The sequence below is a fragment of the Hevea brasiliensis genome, chromosome 4 (assembly GCF_030052815.1).
Source record: "Hevea brasiliensis isolate MT/VB/25A 57/8 chromosome 4, ASM3005281v1, whole genome shotgun sequence".
Taxonomy (NCBI): domain Eukaryota; kingdom Viridiplantae; phylum Streptophyta; class Magnoliopsida; order Malpighiales; family Euphorbiaceae; genus Hevea; species Hevea brasiliensis.
Genome location: NC_079496.1, coordinates 15,514,141 through 15,535,086, shown reverse-complemented (window position 1 = coordinate 15,535,086; position 20,946 = coordinate 15,514,141). Strand labels below are relative to the sequence as shown.

The following is a 20,946-nucleotide window of genomic DNA, read 5'->3' as shown; positions in this document are numbered from 1 at the left end:
ACAGGCTGCTGTGCTGCACTCATTCTGTCAATTTTTGCTTCCAAATCTTTAAGAAAAACAAGTAAGTCTGATTGTCCAGCAGTAGGTGGGTGTGAGCTAGAAGGACCAGCAACAGTATGTTGTCCTATACCTTGTGATTGCTGCTGCTCTGTACCCTCATGTCCCCCATTTACCAACACATAAACATCACCCCTCTTTACACAAATTTTCATTTGAGTCATAATAATTCTATCTAGAAAAGACTAGCCAACCATAGACACCATAGCATACTGGTCAGGGTTAAAACCAAATGATTTGGCAATTACAGTCACCATCCCTCCAATAACTATACTGCTAGCTGAATGCTTAGAGACTATATGTTCCATATGAGAGCAAAGAAAATAAGCACCATTTATTTTTTTCTTCTCTTTCATGCACCATAAAAAGAATAAATCATTCTTTCCTACAACCCCATTACTGTGCCCTCTACCTAGTATAGTGTAAGACATGAATCTTTGCAAGTATCTCAGAGCAGGGTCTTGAATAGTTGAGGCCTTAGCAGAACTAGGGTTGTAGTATTTCCCATATGGTGCAATGGACTTCCAAAATGTAGGGGGGTCATAAATAGTCCTTTGCCACTCTATCACTTTTGCTCCATCATTACAAAAACCAAATAAGGCATTCACTTGAACAGTGTCAAGTTCTCTGTCCTGACCCAAACACCTAAAGGAAATGGTGTCCCTATGGTTACTTTGCATAGGCTGGAAATCCAATTGCAATGAGCTTAAAAACTCAGTTGTTAATTCCTTAGAAGCAGGTTCTTGAATCCTAGCAAAATCACTCCAACCTATATTTTCCAAATATTTACTAACAAATTCATAAAGCCCTATCTCCCTGAGACTGTGTTCATCAATGTACTTGGTGGCTAAAATTTTCTTTTTAGCAAGGGCCTCCTAATTTTTCCTCATTTCAAAGTCCCTAAAAGTCTATGGGTAAGATTAGTTTACCTGATTTCCAGATTGAGGGACAACTGAAGTAGTTTGAGACATTGTTGGTGAATGATGCAGGGGCGATTGGACCCTAATTGGAGCAGAAGAAACCTGCGGTGAGATAGGATTTTGGGTAGCATAGTGGGTTCTGGCACTAACAGGTCCTAGGGAAACAACTCTAGGCTATTTCGGTGCAGCAGAGGAGTGGAGAATTGGTTTCTTTCTCTTTCGTGTCTCATATACAGCTAAAGGGGAGAATTTGGTGTGTTTTTGGGAGGGAGATGTGGTGTCTTGGGTGGCATTGTTGGGATTAGGGGTGGAATGAGAGGATTGGCGAGGTGGAGAACTAGGGTTCGTATCAGGAAATTGGGGATTTGGGGATGACATGGGTATTTCAGGTTGAGCATTGGGTGGTGTAAGGTTTGGTGTTGGGGTTGAAGAATTACTATTAGTAGCCATTTTTATGGCTTGCAGCTTGGGTATGTGGGTTTAAAGCTGTTTGGTGCGCACCATAGAAGGAACAGTGAAAGCTTAGGTCGTGCGGCTGATGAGATGAAATAGGATAAAATGGCTAGGGTAAAGGTTTAAGTGGTGATATACCTAGTGTCTAACATGAGGCATGTTGAGAATAGTGAGGGGTGACATGCCCTATGTGATTTTGTTTTAAGATGAATAAAATGAGGCATGTTGGAATAAGAGGGAAAAAAGACATGCCCCATGTTATTGTACATGAAATGCTACATGAGGCATGTGAGACCCCTTGAAACTCTCGGCAGGTTTTACATTTTTAGCAATTTAAAGTATCAAGAACAGGTTTTGGTGGTGACACTACCCCCAGCATACATCATGTTAAAACTAGTGTTAAATGACCTGATATAAAACCCAGAAATGTGATCCTAAACACACTAAAACCAAACCCAAAGCACAATTTGCATAGAAATTTCACTCAAAATTCAATTGAAACCCAATTAATCGCTAAGAACAATTAAAATCTATCAATCCACCAAACACAAACTAAAACATTATTCAAGCAATATTCACATTAACAATCACACCACAAGGAATAACACCCAAATTCAACCCCAAACTCATCATTAAAAATTCATGAACAAGGAATAAAATTATGTTGCAGACACTGTTCACATGATTAAATTTCTGCAAAATTGTATCATGAAAATTTCACAAAATATACAATGGCAAATATGTCGATCTCAGTGCACTATATCAAAATTAATTATCCAAAAAGTAAAATCAAAAGCATGTTGCTATTGATTACCATGAAAGTTTTTATATTTCTCACTAATTTCCTCAAAATGCTGCAAACTAAAATGGCCTTTCACTCCACCATGTTGCTGCAATCAGACATAAAGCTCAAATTAGTTCATATTTGACTTTGTTAAAAACAATATGCATCATGGAAGACAAATACAAGGTTCAGCAACTTCCTAGGCATTAATTCTTTCAATTCAGCATACACATTTGCTTGAAAATCTCCACCAACCTGCAGAAAGAAATTTTAATGTCAAATTGGAGTTCAATGGGATATAAGATGAAACAAAATAAAAGAAAAATTAAGTATAAGGAAAAATTTTTGGGTTGCCTCCTAAAGAGCGCTAATTTTAGGTCATTAGCTTGACCCTCTTTAATTTAGTGAATTGGTGGATCATCAAGAAAACAACTTGTTCCCTTCTCAATGGTCTGGCCTGTGATATAAATCTTGAGCTTTTGACCATTAACTTTAAAAAGACCAGAATTTTTACTCCAAATATCCATAGCTCTATGTGGATAAACTTTGACGACCTTGAAAGGACCAGACCATCTTGATTTCAACTTTCCAGGAAAGAGTTTAAGTCTAAAATTATACAATAAAACCATATCACCCTCTTTAAATTCCTTTCTTTTAATATACTTATCATGCCAAAATCTAGTCCTTTCCTTAAAAATCCTAGCATTCTCATATGCATCCAACCTTAACTCTTCAAGTTTAATTAATTGAAGTAACCTTTTCTCTTCAGCACTGTTTAAGTCAAAATTCAAAGTTCGGATTGCCCCATATGCTTTGTGCTCCAACTCAACTGGTAAATGACATGATTTCCCATAGACTAGCTTAAAAGATATAGTTCTAATGGGTGTCTTGTAAGCTGTCCTGTACGCCCATAATGCATCATCTAGCCTTAATGACCAATCCTTCCTTGAATGATTAACAATTTTTTCCAAAATTCTCTTCAATTCCCTATTAGATACTTCAACTTGCCCACTAGTCTGAGGATGATAAGGTGTAGCTACCTTATGAGTAATCTCATATTTCTTCAAAAGATTTTCAAATTGTTTATTGCAGAAATGAGATCCACCATCACTGATTATAGCTCTTGGAGCTCCAAATCTAGTGAAAATAAACTTTTTCAAAAATTTAACTACTACCCTTACATCATTTGTAGGGGAAGCAATGGCCTCAACCCATTTAGACACATAATCTACACCTACTAAAATGTACTTATTCCCAAAAGATGATGGGAATGGTCCCATGGAATCTATGCCCCAAACATCAAATAACTCAATCTCCAAAATTCCTTGTTGTGGCATTTTATTTTTCCTTGAAATATTCCCTACTCTTTGACATTTGCCACTTCTCAAAATAAATTCTCTCACAATTTTAAACATGTGTGGCCAATAAAATCTAATTTGAAGTATTTTAGCCATTGTTTTATCCACACTAAAATGACCTCCATAATTAAAAGAATGACAGTGCTCTAGAATGTTTCCTATTTCCTCTTCAGGCACGCACCTTCTAACTAGGCCATCATTACATCTCTTGAATAACAATGGATCATCCCATGTATAAAATTTCACATCATGTAAAATTTCTTTTTCTGTTGATAGCTCAAAACTGGTAGGAGAACTCCACATGACAAGTAATTGACAAAATCTGCAAACCATGGCAATGCAGCAACAACAACTAGCAATTGCTCATTCGAGAAAAACTCACCAATTGGCAATTCCTCTTCATTTCCATCCTTACTCTCATACTTAATCCTTAATAGATGGTCTGCCACAATATTCTTATCTCCCTTTTTATCTTTAATTTGTAAGTCAAACTCCTATAGCAATAGAACCCATATTATCAGTCTTGGCTTTGCTTCTTTTTTATTCATCAAATATCTTATGACGGCATGGTCTGTATAGACAATCACTTTCGATCCAACCATGTATGATATGAACTTTTCCACAGCAAATACCACAGCTAAAAATTCTTTCTCAGTGGTGGCATAATTTACTTGAGCATCATCTAGAGTTTTGCTGGCATAATAGATTGCATAAGACCTCTTCTCTTTTTTCTGACCAAGTACAGCTCCCACAACAAAGTCACTAGCATCACACATAATCTCAAATGGCAATGACCAATCCGGAGGTTCCATAATAGGGCTATTGTTAGAGCTTCCTTCAACCTATTAAAAGAATCAAAGTAAGCGTGGTCAAAATTAAAAGGAACATCATGATTTAACAAATTTGTAAGAGGTTTAGCAATTTTTGAAAATCCTTTATAAATCGCTGGTTGTAACATCCTCCCAGAGTACTCCACGCTTCATCGTTCAGTGACTGTCATCCTGACAATAGACCTTCTGGAAAAATATTTAAACTAAAGTCAGGAATCATAATTAACTCAAATATTAATAAGAAAAATTTAGGAAAAATTTTAGAAATAAAATACAACCAAGTTAAATGAGCCGGTGCCCAAGCGATGGGTAACCAGAGGGAAGTTGCGGTTCTCGCAACGAGGAGCCCTAGACTGGGAAAATTATAAAATAATTTTTGGGACTCCAGAGAAGGGTCATTAAGGTTCTATGGAATTAGAATGCCAAGAAAATATTTAGAAAAATTTTTCAATCGGTACAGACAATTTCGACCCGTTAAGCCAAACGGAGGGCATTTTGGTCATTTCGCCTTCAGAGGTGATTTTTGGCCGACTTGTCCAGTTGAGTAAATAATTAATATGACATAAAATATGAAGAAACATTACTAAAAATTAAATTAAAATTGAGTAGTGATGAAAAGAAAAGAAAAATGAGAAAAAAGGGGTTATTTATGACATAAGGTGATGTCATTAAAAGCCACCACCAATCACTATTGAACAACCAATTAATTAACCAATAAAAGAGACCAAAAATGGACCAAAGGAATTAAAAATGCAGCAGCCATCTCCTTCCCCAAAACCAGCCAAAACGTAGAGAGAGAAGAGAGGGTTTCCACCATAGCCATTCTTTGCAAGCTTTCATTCTCATGCTTCCTCACCATATTTCCTCAAGACCCCAACACTAAAATGAATCCTTGGACCTAGAGGAAGTGTTTGGCAGCCAAGAGAGTACAAGAAAAGTGAAGTTTGAGCTTGGGAAAAATCTACCTACAAGAGGTTAGTGCACCTATCTATTTAAAGCTCTTTATTTCTATGCTAAGGGACTTAAAATAAGTAAGGAATAGTAACTAAAATGAAAAAAATTATGTGTATGCATGCCATGCATTTTGGTAGCCCTATTGAAGGAATAGAAATGGAGTGTTTGATGGACTTAGAGTGAACTAGAGCTTAGGTTTAAAGTGTATACATATATATATATATATATATATATATATATATATATATATATATATAGAGAGAGAGAGAGAGAGAGAGAGAGAGAGAGAGAGAGAGAGAGAGAGAGAGAGAGAGAGAGAATGAAAGAGTAAATTAGGGAAATTGTGAAAACTTTTAAATTTAGCTAGGGTTTAGGAATGAAAATTTGACTTGGCTTATGAAATGGTTAAAGAACATTCTAATGGTCAATTAGTGACCATTTGAGGTATGTTGATCATAAATTGGACTGAAAAATGGCATGGCAAAGTGGAATGGTAGGCTGCCTAAAGATAGCAGCATAGTGACTGAAATTTCAGTCCACTTGGACTGCCATATCTTGGGCTGTGTTGGTTCAATTGGTGTTTGGCCAATTGGACATGAAACTAGGCTTATAATGGCACATTTTTGCTGAAGAAACCATGCCCAAAAGACCAAAGCAAGAGGACCAAAAGTTGGCCCCAATCCGGATACCCTGCAACTAGCACCTCAAGAAATGACCAAATGAACAGTAGCCATAACTCACTGTAGAATGGTCAAATTGACCTGAAATTTTTACAGCAACAAGATAGGATATAGACAAACAACTTTCATGAGGAACATCATCTTAAATTATGCCATTAACCCATTCAAATTATTGGGCAAAGTTAAGTTATCAAACCTGCAACTCTGCAGATTTTCACTTGAGCAGTAATGTTTGGATGGCTATAACTCTCTCTAGAAAACTCGGATTTAGGCGGATCTTGAACCGATGGAAACCTAAGGTATGGTAGAACATTTCATATGAAGAAGTTAGACCAAATTATGAACTTAACTTGATCAAATTACTGACCAAAATTGGACCAAAAATCTGCCAGACCCAAAATCTCAGTATGAACAGTACACGTGAACAGTAAACTTATTTTGGCCATAACTTGAGCTACAAAACTCCAAATGGAGTGATTCAAAAAAGGAAATTCAACTAGACAAAATAAGGAACAACTTTCATGTTTACCATTTCCTCAAATTCCCACTGCAACAGTGCTTAATGGAATAGTAAAGTTAAGTTTCAAAAACTGAAAATTTTGTTTCCCTTGGTTAAAGCTTAGAAATGGTATTAATGCTTAATGCCAACAAGTTTTAAATGAAAAATGTGGTATGTTTGAAGTGCCAAAGTCAATGTACATATTTTCTATGCAAAAGTCAACTTTTTTGTTGATCAATAAAATGAATAGTGACACCAAAAGTTGAAATTCAAAGATTGAAGAATTTTAAAGTATCAAATGCCCTAGTATACCTAACAAGATTGGTTTGGATAGTTTAGCATGCCAATAGGGTATTGTTTTAGCAGTACTGCGAAAGGCTTTATGCCTGTATTCATGGCTTTATGCCCGTATTCATGGCTTTTATGCCCGTATTCATGGCTTTTATGCCCGATTATGTGATATCATGGCTTTTTAGCCATACCGATCGCATACATGGTTGACGCTCGCGTCCCATGGTATGACGGCCCGAGGCACCGTGGTGTCCAGTGCCAACGACCCGTTATCCAGTCCAGTCGTCCAGTATAGGTTACTTGGGCATGGAAAAGTATAACTGTGATTGAACTGATTATTAAAGAAAATACGAAAATTAAGTATCAGGAATTATTACAAAAATACAAAGAAGCTCAAGATCATGAAGAAAATAATTAACGAAATGCATGAAGAAGTTAATATCATAAAACATGATTAGCCCTCGACTAAACAATAAGTTAGTAATTATTCATTTCTTATGAACACAATAGCAAGGAAATTATTATTTTTATTTGCATATTATATTTTCTTATATTATTGGCACCACTAAGCTTTATGCTTAGCGCGTCGCTTTTGCAACGCGTAGGTACTGAAGATTTGGACAGAGGGCCCAGTAGACCACAGATTCGGTAAGGCAGTTCACAGTTCTGCATAGTATCCGTGTCACCTCACCATCCACAGTGCATTGGTAGGACACTAGGTCCCATTTTGTATTTTGAGATTTTTTGTAAATTTTGTAATTAAACTCTTATTTTATCATATGTATTTGAAACAAATGTAATATAATTTTGTATTAATGTAAGTACTTGTAATTTGTGATTATAAATCACATGTGAGAATTTATTTATGATTTGAGTCTAATGATGATGTGAAATGAATGAATGACAAATAGAGAAATTGTTAAGAAAATTGTGTTTGTGAAAGGAAAAGTGAATGTGTATCTGTAATTTATATATGACTATCAAATGTGATGAATGATTGAGAAACGAATGGTTGAAAAATATTAAGATTTTGATATTGGAGTTTGTGAATAGATGAATATGATTATTAGAAGTGTTTTTCACAGGTTCCGAAGAACTGTTTTCTCTATTTTTTAGCCGATACTCTGCCGGATTTTCTATAAAATTCTCGGAACCTCAAATAAATTATAATTTCGATAAATGGCTTAAATAAATTATATTTCACAAGTTATATTCATAAGGAAGAATAAAAAATGAATTAAGATAAAATAGAGTGCTCGGCACACTGAGTGGCATAACTTGCTCGGCTACACTGTAGTCGGGTAAGGGGTGTCACATTTATTGGTATCAGAGCGCGGTTTAGGCGTTTCTGGACCTAGATAGATTGCATATCATGCATTTCATTCATAAGAGTCGAGGTGACACTATTGCAGATCTGTATTTCCTGTTTATTTTAGGTTAAGGTATGGAATAAGAGAGTGAAGAGACAATGAGATAGCGAATGGAGATGAGAAGGAGACTATATTTAAGATGAAAAAGGATGAGTACATAACTGTTTGAGGATAGGATTGAGACTAAGGAGAAAGTGAAGTAGGATAACACGGAAAGGTGAAGAAATAAAGAGGTATTAGCTCCTTGGCTATTTACATTGGGTAAATTTCGAGGACGAAATTTAAATAAGAGGGGAAGAGTTATAACATCCTCCCGGTAGCAATTCCGCACAGTCTACTGTTCCGATGACCAGTGTCGGTCCGGACAGCTAGACCTTCTGCAAAAATATTTAAACTAAAGTCAGGAATCATAATTAACTCAAATATTAATAAGAAAAATTTAGGAAAAATTTTAGAAATAAAATACAACCAAGTTAAATGAGCCGGTGCCCAAGCGATGGGTAACCAGAGGGAAGTTGCGGTTCTCGCAACGAGGAGCCCTAGACCCGGGGAAAAATTATAAAATAATTTTTGGGACTCCAGAGAAGGGTCGTTAAAGTTCCTATGGCATTAGAATGCCAAGAAAATATTTAGAAAAAATTTTCAATCGGTACAGACAATTTCGACCCGTTAAGCCAAACGGAGGGCATTTTGGTCATTTCGCCTTCAGAGATGATTTTTGGCCGACTTGTCCAGTTGAGTAAATAATTAATATGACATAAAATATGAAGAAACATTAATAAAAATTAAATTGAAATTGAGTAGTGATGAAAAGAAAAGAAAAAAAGGGTTTATTTATGACATAAGGTGATGTCATTAAAAGCCACCACCAATCACTATTGAACAACCAATTAATTAACCAATAAAAGAGACCAAAAATGGACCAAAGGAATTAAAAATGCAGCAGCCATCTCCTTCCCCAAAACCAGCCAAAACGTAGAGAGAGAGAAGAGAGGGTTTCCACCATAGCCATTCTTTGCAAGCTTTCATTCTTATGCTTCCTCACCATATTTCCTCAAGACCCCAACACTAAAATGAATCCTTGGACCTAGAGGAAGTGTTTGGCAGCCAAGAGAGTACAAGAAAAGTGAAGTTTGAGCTTGGGAAAAATCTGCCTACAAGAGGTTAGTGCACCTATCTATTTAAAACTCTTTATTTTTATGCTAAGGGACTTAAAATAAGTAAGAAATTGTAACTAAAATGAAAAAAATTATGTGTATGCATGCCATGCATTTTGGCAGCCCTATTGAAGGAATAGAAATGGAGTGTTTGATGGACTTGGAGTGAACTAGAGCTTAGGTTTAAAGTGTATACATATATATATATATAGAGAGAGAATGAAAGAGTAAATTAGGGAAATTGTGAAAACTTTGAAATTTAGCTAGGGTTTAGGAATGAAAATTTGACTTGGCTTATGAAATGGTTAAAGAACATTCTAATGGTCAATTAGTGACCATTTGAGGTATGTTGACCATAAATTGGACTGAAAAATGGCATGGCAAAATGGAATGGTAGGCTGCCTAAAGACAGCAGCATAGTGACTGAAATTTCAGTCCACTTGGACTGCCATATCTTGGGCTGTGTTGGTTCAATTGATGTTTTTCCAATTGGACATGAAACTAGGCTTATAATGGCACATTTTTTCTGAAGAAACCATGCCCAAAAGACCAAAGCAAGAGGACCAAAAGTTGGCCCCAATCCGGATACCCTGCAACCAGCACCTGCAGAAATGACCAGCCATAACTCACTGTAGAATGGTCAAATTGACCTGAAAGTTTTACAGCAACAAGATAGGATATAGACAAAAAACTTTCATGAAGAACATCATCTCAAATTATGCCATTAATCCATTCAAATTATTGGGCAAAGTTAAGTTATCAAACCTACAACTCTGCAGATTTTCACTTGAGCAGTAATGTTTGGATGGCTATAACTCTCTCTAGAAAACTCGGATTTAGGCGGATCTTGAACCGATGGAAACCTAAGGTATGGTAGAACATTTCATATGAAGAAAGTTAGACCAAATTATGAACTTAACTTGATCAAATTACTGACCAAAGTTGGACCAAAAATCGCTGCACTCCAAAATCTCAAAGATGAATAATTGCACGTGAACAGTAAACTTATTTTGGCCATAACTTGAGCTACAAAACTCCAAATGGAGTGATTCAAAAAAGGAAATTCAACTAGACAAAATAAGGAACAACTTTCATGTTTACCATTTCCTCAAATTCCCATTGCAACAGTGCTTAATCGAATAGTAAAGTTAAGTTTCAAAAACTAAAAATTTTGTTTCCCTTGGTTAAAGCTTAGAAATGGTATTAATGCTTAATGCCAACAAGTTTTAAATGAAAAAAGTGGTATGTTTGAAGTGCCAAAGTCAATGTACATATTTTCTATGCAAAAGTCAACTTTTTTGTTGATCAATAAAATGAATAGTGACACCAAAAGTTGAAATTCAAAGATTGAAGAATTTTAAAGTATCAAATGCCCTAGTATACCTAACAAGATTGGTTTGGATAGTTTAGCATGCCAATAGGGTATTGTTTTAGCAGTACTGCGAAAGGCTTTATGCCTGTATTCATGGCTTTATGCCCGTATTCATGGCTTTTATGCCCGTATTCATGGCTTTTATGCCCGATTATGTGATATCATGGCTTTTTAGCCATACTGACTGCATACATGGTTGACGTTCTGCGTCCCATGGTATGACGGCCCGAGGCACCGCGGTGTCCAGTGCCAACGACCCGTTATCCAGTCCAGTCGTCCAGTATAGGTTACTTGGGCATGGAAAAGTATAACTGTGATTGAACTGATTATTAAAGAAAATACGAAAATTAAGTATCAGGAATTATTACAAAAATACAAAGAAGCTCAAGATCATGAAGAAAATAATTAACGAAATGCATGAAGAAGTTAATATCATAAAACATGATTAGCCCTCGACTAAACAATAAGTTAGTAATTATTCATTTCTTATGAACACAATAGCAAGGAAATTATTATTTTTATTTGCATATTATATTTTCTTGTATTATTGGCACCACTAAGCTTTATGCTTAGCGCGTCGCTTTTGCAACGCGTAGGTACTGAAGATTTGGACAGAGGGCCCAGTAGACCACAGATTCGGTAAGGCAGTTCACAGTTCTGCATAGTATCCGTGTCACCTCACCATCCACAGTGCATTGGTAGGACACTAGGTCCCATTTTGTATTTTGAGATTTTTGTAAATTTTGTAATTAAACTCTTATTTTATCATGTGTATTTGAAACAAATGTAATATAATTTTGTATTAATGTAAGTACTTGTAATTTGTGATTATAAATCACATGTGAGAATTTATTTATGATTTGAGTCTAATGATGATGTGAAATGAATGAATGACAAATAGAGAAATTGTTAAGAAAATTGTGTTTGTGAAAGGAAAAGTGAATGTGTATCTGTAATTTATATATGACTATCAAATGTGATGAATGATTGAGAAACGAATGGTTGAAAAATATTGAGATTTTGATATTGGAGTTTGTGAATAGATGAATATGATTATTAGAAGTGTTTTTCACAGGTTCCGAAGAACTGTTTTCTCTATTTTTTAGCCGATACTCTGCCGGATTTTCTATAAAATTCTCGGAACCTCAAATAAATTATAATTTTGATAAATGGCTTAAATAAATTATATTTCACAAGTTATATTCATAAGGAAGAATAAAAAATGAATTAAGATAAAATAGAGTACTCGGCACACTGAGTGGCATAACTTGCTCGGCTACACTGTAGTCGGGTAAGGGGTGTCACACCGGTAGAACCCAACATGCCCAAGAAAACTTCTAATTCCTTTCACTGAAGTTGGTGGAAGCATCTTCTCAATCACTCCTACTTTGACCTTGTCCACTTCAATTCCTCTATGTGATACCAAATATCCAAGAACAATGCCTTCTTGCACCATAAAATGACATTTCTCCCAATTTAACAACAAATATGTTTCTTCACATCTTTTAAGCACTTTAGAGAGGTTAGATAAACAATTATCAAAAGAAAAACCATATATAGAAAAATCATCCATGAAAACTTTCATAATTTCCTCAATAAAATTAGAGAAAATGGCCATCATACACCGCTGAAAAGTAGCTAGTGCATTATATAAGCCAAAAAGCATCCTTTTATATGCAAATGTGCCATATGGACATGTGAATGTGGTTTTCTCTTGATCACTAGGATGTATTGGGATTTGGAAAAAATCAGAATACCCATCCAAATAACAAAAATATGAATGTTTTGCTAACCTCTCTAACATTTGATCAATAAAAGGCAAGGAAAAATGGTCTTTCCTAGTGGCACTATTAAGCTTCCTATAATCTATACACATCCTCCACCCTGTGACAATTCTAGTAGGTATCAACTCATTATTTTCATTTTTCACAATGGTCACACCTCCTTTTTTAGGAACTACGTGAACTGGGCTAACCCAACTACTATCAGAAATAGGATAAATGATCACAACTTCAAGCAGTTTCAAGACTTCTTTCTTCACCACCTCTTTCATATTAGGATTTAACCTTCTTTGATGTTCTATGGTAGCTTTAAAATTATCCTCTAAAAGAATCCTATGCATGCACAAGGTAGGGTTTATACCCTTTATGTCATCAATGGTGTAACTAATGACTTTCCTATGTGCTCTTAACTCTCTCAGCAATTTTTCAACTTGTACATCACTCAAATTTGCATTAATAATGACAGGATAAGTTGAATTAGGTCCAAGAAAAGCATACCTTAATGTAGATGGAAGTGGTTTGAGGTCTACTTATGGTGCGTCCTTCTCATCTAGCAAAGATGGGTGTGCAACTTCATATTTCAATTCTTCAACTTGCAAAACTTAATCTCCTACAACTTCTTGAGTAGCTTCCAAAATTTGAGCAAAAGCTACAACTTCAGGATTTTCATCCTTTGTTGTTTTACTATGTACTAAACAATTCTCCAAAGGGTCCTCAGGATATCTTTTCTTAAATTCTACTTCCACAATCTCATCAATAACATCCACCCTTAAACAAGGATCAACTCCATGATGTTTCTTCAAAGTCTGATTCAAATTAAATTCCACCTCCTCTTCTCTAACTTTTAATATCAATCTATCATTCTTTACATCAATTATAGCCCCTGCTGTGGCTAAAAATGGCCTTCCCAAGATGATAGGTATGTGAATATCCTCTTCCATTTCAAGAACCACAAAATCCACAGGAATGAAAAATTTTCCAACTTTTAAGGGCACATTCTCCAAAATTCCCACTGGATATTTGATGGATCTATTAGCTAGTTGCAAAGAAATGGTGGTGGGCTTCAAATTTCCTACCTTTAACTTTTCACAAATGGAGAGTGGCATCAAACTTACACTAGCTCCAAGATCACACAATGCCTTTTCAATACTTGTCTCTCCAATGTGACATGGAATAGAGAAACTTCCTGGATCTTTAAGCTTAGGGGGAAGCTTATTCTACAAGAGAGCACTACACTCCTCTATTAATGCCACAGTTTCATAATCTTCTAATCTCCACTTGTTTGATAAAATTTCTTTCAAGAACTTAGCATACGAGGGTATTTGAGAAATTGCATCTGTAAATGGAATGTTGATGTATAATTTCTTTAAAACTTCCAAAAATTTCCTGAACTACTTATCTAGCTTTGCTTTCTGAAACCTCTGAGGATATAGCAATGGTGGCTTGTATAGTGGTGGAGGCACATACTTTTCCTCTTCTTCTTTTTCAACTTCCTTCTTCTTGTTTGCTTCCTCATTAACTTCATCATGATTTGAAATAGATTCATTTTTGTCTTCATTTCTTTCTTCTTTTCCTCTTCTATCTCATCTTCTTTTTTATTTCCCAAAATTTTCCTACTCCTTAGGATCACTGCCTTGCAATGTTCTCTAGGATTCTCTGGTTGACTTGGAAGTTTTTCTTGTGCTTTGCTGGAAGAGCTTGCTTGTTGAGCTATTTGGTTTTCCAACAACCTGTTATGAGTGGCAAGCTGGTCTATCCTTGAAGTTAATTATTGAATCATTTCTCCTTGTTTTTGTTGAGCAGTTAAGAAATTCTCCATCATAGACTTCAAAATTGAATCTTGGTCTGAAGACTGAACTGATGGTTGTGGAATAGGTGCATTTTGATTCCTTTGTGGTGGAAATCCAAGTGGTACTCTGTTTTGCTGAAAAATCTGCTGTTGTTGCTGGAAATTAGGAGGTTGTTGATAATTCTGTTGCTCCCTTATCGACCTCCCTAAGAAAAGTTAGGGTGGTTCCTCTATGCTAGATTATATGTAGCAGAAAAAGGATTACTAACTGGTTTCTGATTGTAATTCCTAACAAAATTAACTTGCTCATTTCCAAACTCTTGCCCATAGGAAGGAAAATCATTGATACAATGCATATTTCCCGCACCAACATCTTCTGCATGACTAGATCCTCCAATTGATGAGTTAACCGTCATGCTTAACTTATCCATTTTTCTAGTCAAAACATCAAATTTGGAATTGAACATACTCATGGCATCTAATTCATATACACTAACTGGTGGCTTCTTCATTTCATTTCTTTCATAGCTCCATTGATAATTGTTGTAAGCAATTTTATCCAATGCTAAATAAGCTTCATCTTCTGACTTTCTCATAAGATCACCTCCTAAAGATGCATCAATTATACTTCTAATTGCTAGAGAAACACCATTGTAGAAATGTTGAAATAGCATTCATTTAGGGATTCCATGATGTGGACATCTCCTTTGAAGATTCTTGTATCTCTCCCAAGCTTCATAGAGACTCTCATCATCCCTTGGTCTGAAAGAAGTTAATTCATTTCTCAATTTTGCAGTCTTGCTAGGAGGAAAATATTGAGCCAAGAAAGCTTATGACAACTCATCCCAAGTAGTTATTGAGCCTGGAGCTAATGAATGCAACCACTCCCTAACACGATCCTTCAAAGAAAAAGGAAATAATCTCAGCCGGATGGCATCATCTAACACTCCATTTATCTTCAGCATGTCACTAATCTCAAGAAAATGTGCAAGGTGAACATATGGACTCTCAGTAGGACCTCCCCCAAACTGTGATTGTTGAACCATTTGACAAAGTGAGGGCTTTAACTCAAAGTTGTTTGCTTCCACTCTAGGCCTTTGTAATACTCAGTCTAAAATCTCCAAAACTAGGAAAAGCATGATCCTTAATTGATCGGTTGTTGTTGCTTGCCATAGCTTCTATCACTTGTTGCTCTTGATGTTGCTCTTGCTGTCTTTGAATTCTGAGTTCAGCTTTTCTTCTTTTAGACTATACTCTTAAAGCTTTTGCTGTATTTTCAATCTCAGGATCAAAAATTAAATCAATTTCTGCACTTTTTGTGCTTCTCATATAAAAGATATGTACCTGAAAAACCAAAATAAGAAAGTCTCAAAGTATAATGATAAAGAAAAGAAATTAAAATCAAAAATAAAATGCCCAAATTAACCAAACAATCAATCATCTAATATCAAACAAAACAAATCCCCGGCAATGGTGCCAAAAACTTAGTTGCGTACTCCGTAAGTATACGGGTCGTTCAAGTAGTAAAGAAAAGATATCGTCACATAGAGATTTGTTGTTTGAGTACCAAACTATAAAAGTCACGATTATTTGGGCTATCGATAATTTGTGCCAAAAATAGAGTAAGAGATGTAGCAAATTAAATTGGGAAAATAAGGAAATTATAATGAATTAAGCAATTAAAATTCTAAGCACTATACTAATTTGCTAAAATTTTAGAAAGTGACAAAAGATTTAATTAATTAATGATAAAAATTGATTCCAGAGTTGAGGTTCATGAAGTAAATTTCATTGGGATTTGGATAGGCAAAGCCAAGATTAAGAGAAATACAAGTTTGAAGGAAGTTGATTCTGATTTCCTTTAATTTCTCTTTCAAGCAAACTAAAGAGTGTTTTAATGGAAACTAAACCCCATTCTCATGCGATGTTTAATTACCCAAAACCCTTTAAGCATTTTAATCAACTTGAAATTCCTCTTAACCCACTAGTTTATTTCTAACACTAGATGATTAAGTTTATTATCTTGATTATCTGTCATAGATTTTCACCTCTCGGTCCTTCAATCTAAGATTAAGAACAAAGCCCAAAGGGTACCAACAATGGGTATGTAAATAAGCATACAATATAAAAATCAAAGCTTATATATACTAAAATCTGGTTAAAACTAGTCTAAATCCACAAATAAAACTAAAATCATTACGCCCGACTCTAAAATCTTAAGTATCTACTCACTCATGCTTGTATTTACAGTAGAAAATATGAAATAGAGCAAGAAAACATGAAAATAAAACTAAAAATAAAAGAACCCAGAAGAAGAAAATCCAAATATCTGAAAATGGAAGCTGGAAAACGTTACTCTGTAGGTGTTCTTCTTCCAAAAATGGCGTGGTTCCCTCTTTCCTTTCTCTTTTGATTTTTCTCTCTCTTTCTCCTTATGGTAAAAATGAGAATATAATGCTTATATATCCCCTCAAGGTTTATCCTAAAAATGGTCTCTAAAGGGATAAAGACAAAAGGTGTGAAAGGCGTGAAAAGAGAAAAATTTTCCATGTCAGCAAATCTGCCAGCGTCATCCCACATGCCTCATGTTGATTCAAGTTATTTTCAACATGCCTCATGTTGATTCAGAGGAGGAGCCTTTAGATTCTGCACGACCAGCAGCACGGGGCATGTGGGAGTCCCTGAAACTTTTGATGTGTTTTGTTTCGAAATCTCTGTTTACACGACCCGCCACACGGGACATGTTAAAGTCCATAAAACTTTCAGCGTGTTTTGTTCCGAAATCTGTGTTTACACGACCTAGTGTGAATTTACATACCTCATATGAATTCCTGCTGGCTAACTCTTATCTTCACATGACCCTCAACACGGGGCATGTTGAGGCTATTAAAAGTCTGGACTGGTCTTCTTCTTTAAGTGAATTTTCTTCATTTTTCACACCACTTTAAGCTTCCAAATCACTTTGAATTTATTATATATGGACCTTTTTGCCTTTAAACCTTATTAAAACCTATAAAAAAACATTAAAATTCTGAATATCAAATATAATGAAACTAAAATTAACAAATTAACTAAAATAAGCATTAAAAGCATAAAATTACTAACTAAAAAGGCAAAATGAATGCAAAACTACCCTAAAATATCTATATAAAATGGGTTTAACAAATACCATATAATAAAATAAAAATTACGATATAATTAATGTTTTAAAGTATGAATGTGTAAAAATATTTCTTAAAATTTAAAATGATAAATTAATATTATATATGAGTTAACTCATGCTATTAAATTCATCTAAAATTATTTTTTAATGAAAGTAAATTTAATTTATTTATATTCTAATTCTTGGTATTTTAAAATTAATGGTAATTTTTTTTTGTGTGCCGAGGCTATATTTGTTAGGTTAACGTAAAAGAATATTATTTTCTAAAATTATAAATTATTATGAGAAAAAGTTTTTATAATAATTTTATGTAAAATTAAAGATATTTCATTATAAATTGAGTTAACAAAAGTAGAAGTATATTAATTTAAAAAATTATAAGTTTATAAATAAATATGAGAGAAAGATAGATTTAATTTATTATTAAAAATTTATAATTATAATATAAATTTCATAATTATAAATTTATTTATAAATACATAAATTTTTTATTTAATTTTTTTATTAATTCACATATGTATAATTTTACAAAATATAATCAAGATTAAAATTAAAATCTAAAGCGCGTTATTGCCACCCTTTAAGAATTCATAATTAATGGACATTATTATTATTATTATTATTATTATTATTATTATTATTATTATTATTATTAAGTTGATATATATATATATATATATGTGAAATTATATAAATGCCCTTACTTTTTGTTACCAAAAGGACTTGCCGGTAATCCTCCTCTTCCGCCATTTGTTACTTCCTCTCCTCTGGATTCTCCCTTCTCTCGTTAAATACTCGAGCCTTCCTTTCCTAATCGAAAGCCGCAACCAACGATAGAACCTTCTCTGATTTGCTGGCAAAATGGAGGAAAATGGGGTTTTCAACTCTTTTTTTCTTTAAGAAAAAAGCGACCGTTTCAATTCTATTAACTGTTTACCCCTTTTCTTGTCTTTTCTTTTTCTTTTTTTTTTTTAAAATATAAAATTTCATAGAAAACTCAAGAAATTAATCAATATTTGGAATCAATTTAATCTGATAAATGACTATCAAACTTATGTTAAGGATTAAAATATATATATATATATATATATATATATATATATATATATATATATATATATATATATTAAATTTAAAATAAAATTAAAACAAAGTTTAAAAATCTAAATTAAATACTCCTTTATTATTTATATAATTATTAATATATTTGTCACTCATATTACTTTATTATATATATTTTTAATAGTTATATTATTAAAAACAAAATTTTAATTTTTAATACAATTTAAATAAAAATATATTAAGAAACTAATAAAATATTTAATTATCATTGAAAAAGTAATTTACAATTTAAAATATGAAAAGCTCATGTTATTTACTTATCTGATAACTTACAGAGGAATTGCTGGGCTCAAGAGAAGAGAAAGCCCATGGGAGAGAAGAAAAAAAATAGTACATCAAGCTTAGCCCATTTGCTCAATCCTACTTCCAGTTGCTTCGTCCAGCTTCTATGGCTAATGACACAAGAAACTGAAATGAAATCAATCGGCTGGCAAGAGCTACAAATCAGGAATATTGTTTTGCATGTAACCAATAGGAGAATTATAAATATGAGTTGTATTCTAGATCATTATTTTTCTTATATATATATGCCCTGTATAGCAATGATCCATGATTCATATATGAGAAAATACATTTTCTCTTCATTTTCTGCTCTGTTTGAATGGAAGATAGCTTCTTCCTCATCTCTTTTTATTCTTTGTTCATGGTACCAAAGTCATAAAGATCGCACTTCTGTAACCTTATTTAACACTTCCTCTTTTTTTTTTTTTTTTTGGATATATCTCTTGCCGCTACTTCATCATGGCCGAAAATTCCAAGAAAGTGATGGAGCAAGATCAATTTTCCCTGCTTAACTCTGACCACCTAGGCATGTTGCTGGTTAATGTCCCTCTCACAGGTAGTAACTATCTTACCTGGAGCTAGTCAATGTTAATTGCATTGAGGGCCAAAGACAAACTTGGTTTTGTTAACGATGAATGCCATAAATGGGAGGATGGATCTCCGGAGTCTAAGAAATGGCTCAAGGTTGATAGCATGGTCATTTCCTAGATCTTAAGTTAAATAGTTGAAGCTTTTCTGTACGCGTCATTTACTAAAAATCTCTGGGAAGAACTTGAAGAGATTTGGCGTAAGTAATGGACCGCTACTGTATCAAATCAACAGAGAACTATGCTCACTCAGTCAAGGTAATATGCCACTTATAACTGACTTCACTAAACTCAAAAAGTTGTGGGATGAGTTAGCTTGCCTTAAACCATTCCCAGTACATGAATGTGGAGCATCAAAAGAAATTGCCAAAATGGAAGAAAACACCAAATTGATTTAGTTTCTTATGGGATTGAACCTTCATATGACCATGTTTGAAGCCAAATTCTTTTAATGGAACTATTCCCACCTATCAACAAAGCCTAGTCCATGGTCCTGCAAGTTGAAACACAGAGAGGTCAATACTTTTACAATTTACAAAATAGAGTCTTCTATTGCCATGATGGCTAAAGGACCAGCACTTAAGAAACATTATGAAGGTGGCAAGAATCAATTTAATAAAAGAGATGGGCTCAAGAAGGAAGACAAATACTGTGAGCATTGCAAGACCACTAGACACTTCAAGGAGAGCTGCTTCAAAATCATTGGGTACCCAGAATGGTTCAAACAAAGAAGGCCCAAACCATCTGCTAATCTTGCTGATAGTGCTTCTTCAAAAGAAACAACAAATGAGCCTACAGGGCACATCAAACAACCTGGTGAATGGAACAATGAAGCCCTTACCAACTTAATTCAACAAGAAGTTATGAAAGCATTGAAAGGTAAAATGATTTACAAAGTTGGTTGTGTGGATTTCCCTGGGTTTGCTGGTAATTGGATTATTGATAGGGGTGCAACCACTCATATGTGTTGTGATTGAAAATTATTCACCAATTTCACACCACAAAAGACCTCCAGCCATGTTCACCTACCTAATGGAACCATAAAAGTAATCACACACATGGGCACAATAAATTTACATTCACACCTACAATTGAAAAATGTAATTTATGTTTCTAAATTCAGACACAACTTGTTGTCCATTTCTCAGCTATCCAAAGATTCCCATATTGATGTTCTCTTCACTAATAACTATTGTTATATGCAGGACCTTTGGACTAGGAAGTTACTAGCTATTGGAAGGATAGACAAAGGATTATATAAGCTGACCACCGATTTGTTCAACCAAGTTCAACCTCCTCCTGTGTCCACTCCATCAAAGGATTTATATCAACAATCAAATAATTATATTGAATCCTTAAATGTAACCAGTAGTACTTGTGATTCCTATCTATGGCACATGAGGCTTGGTCATGCCTCTAAGTCTAAATTTACTCATATTGCTGATATAAAGCACAGTGAAGAAAAATTTGATTGTGGAATTTGTCCTTTAGCCAAAC

At 34.3% G+C, this 20,946-nt stretch overlaps 1 non-coding gene across 1 annotated transcript; it reads left to right on the top strand.

Annotated features, from left to right (window-relative positions):
• Positions 1 to 14,979: 14,979 nt before the first annotated feature.
• On the top strand, positions 14,980 to 15,086 carry LOC131179821 (small nucleolar RNA R71). Its single transcript, XR_009148707.1, has one exon. It is a non-coding gene; the product is annotated as a small nucleolar RNA R71 (small nucleolar RNA).
• Positions 15,087 to 20,946: the final 5,860 nt, after the last annotated feature.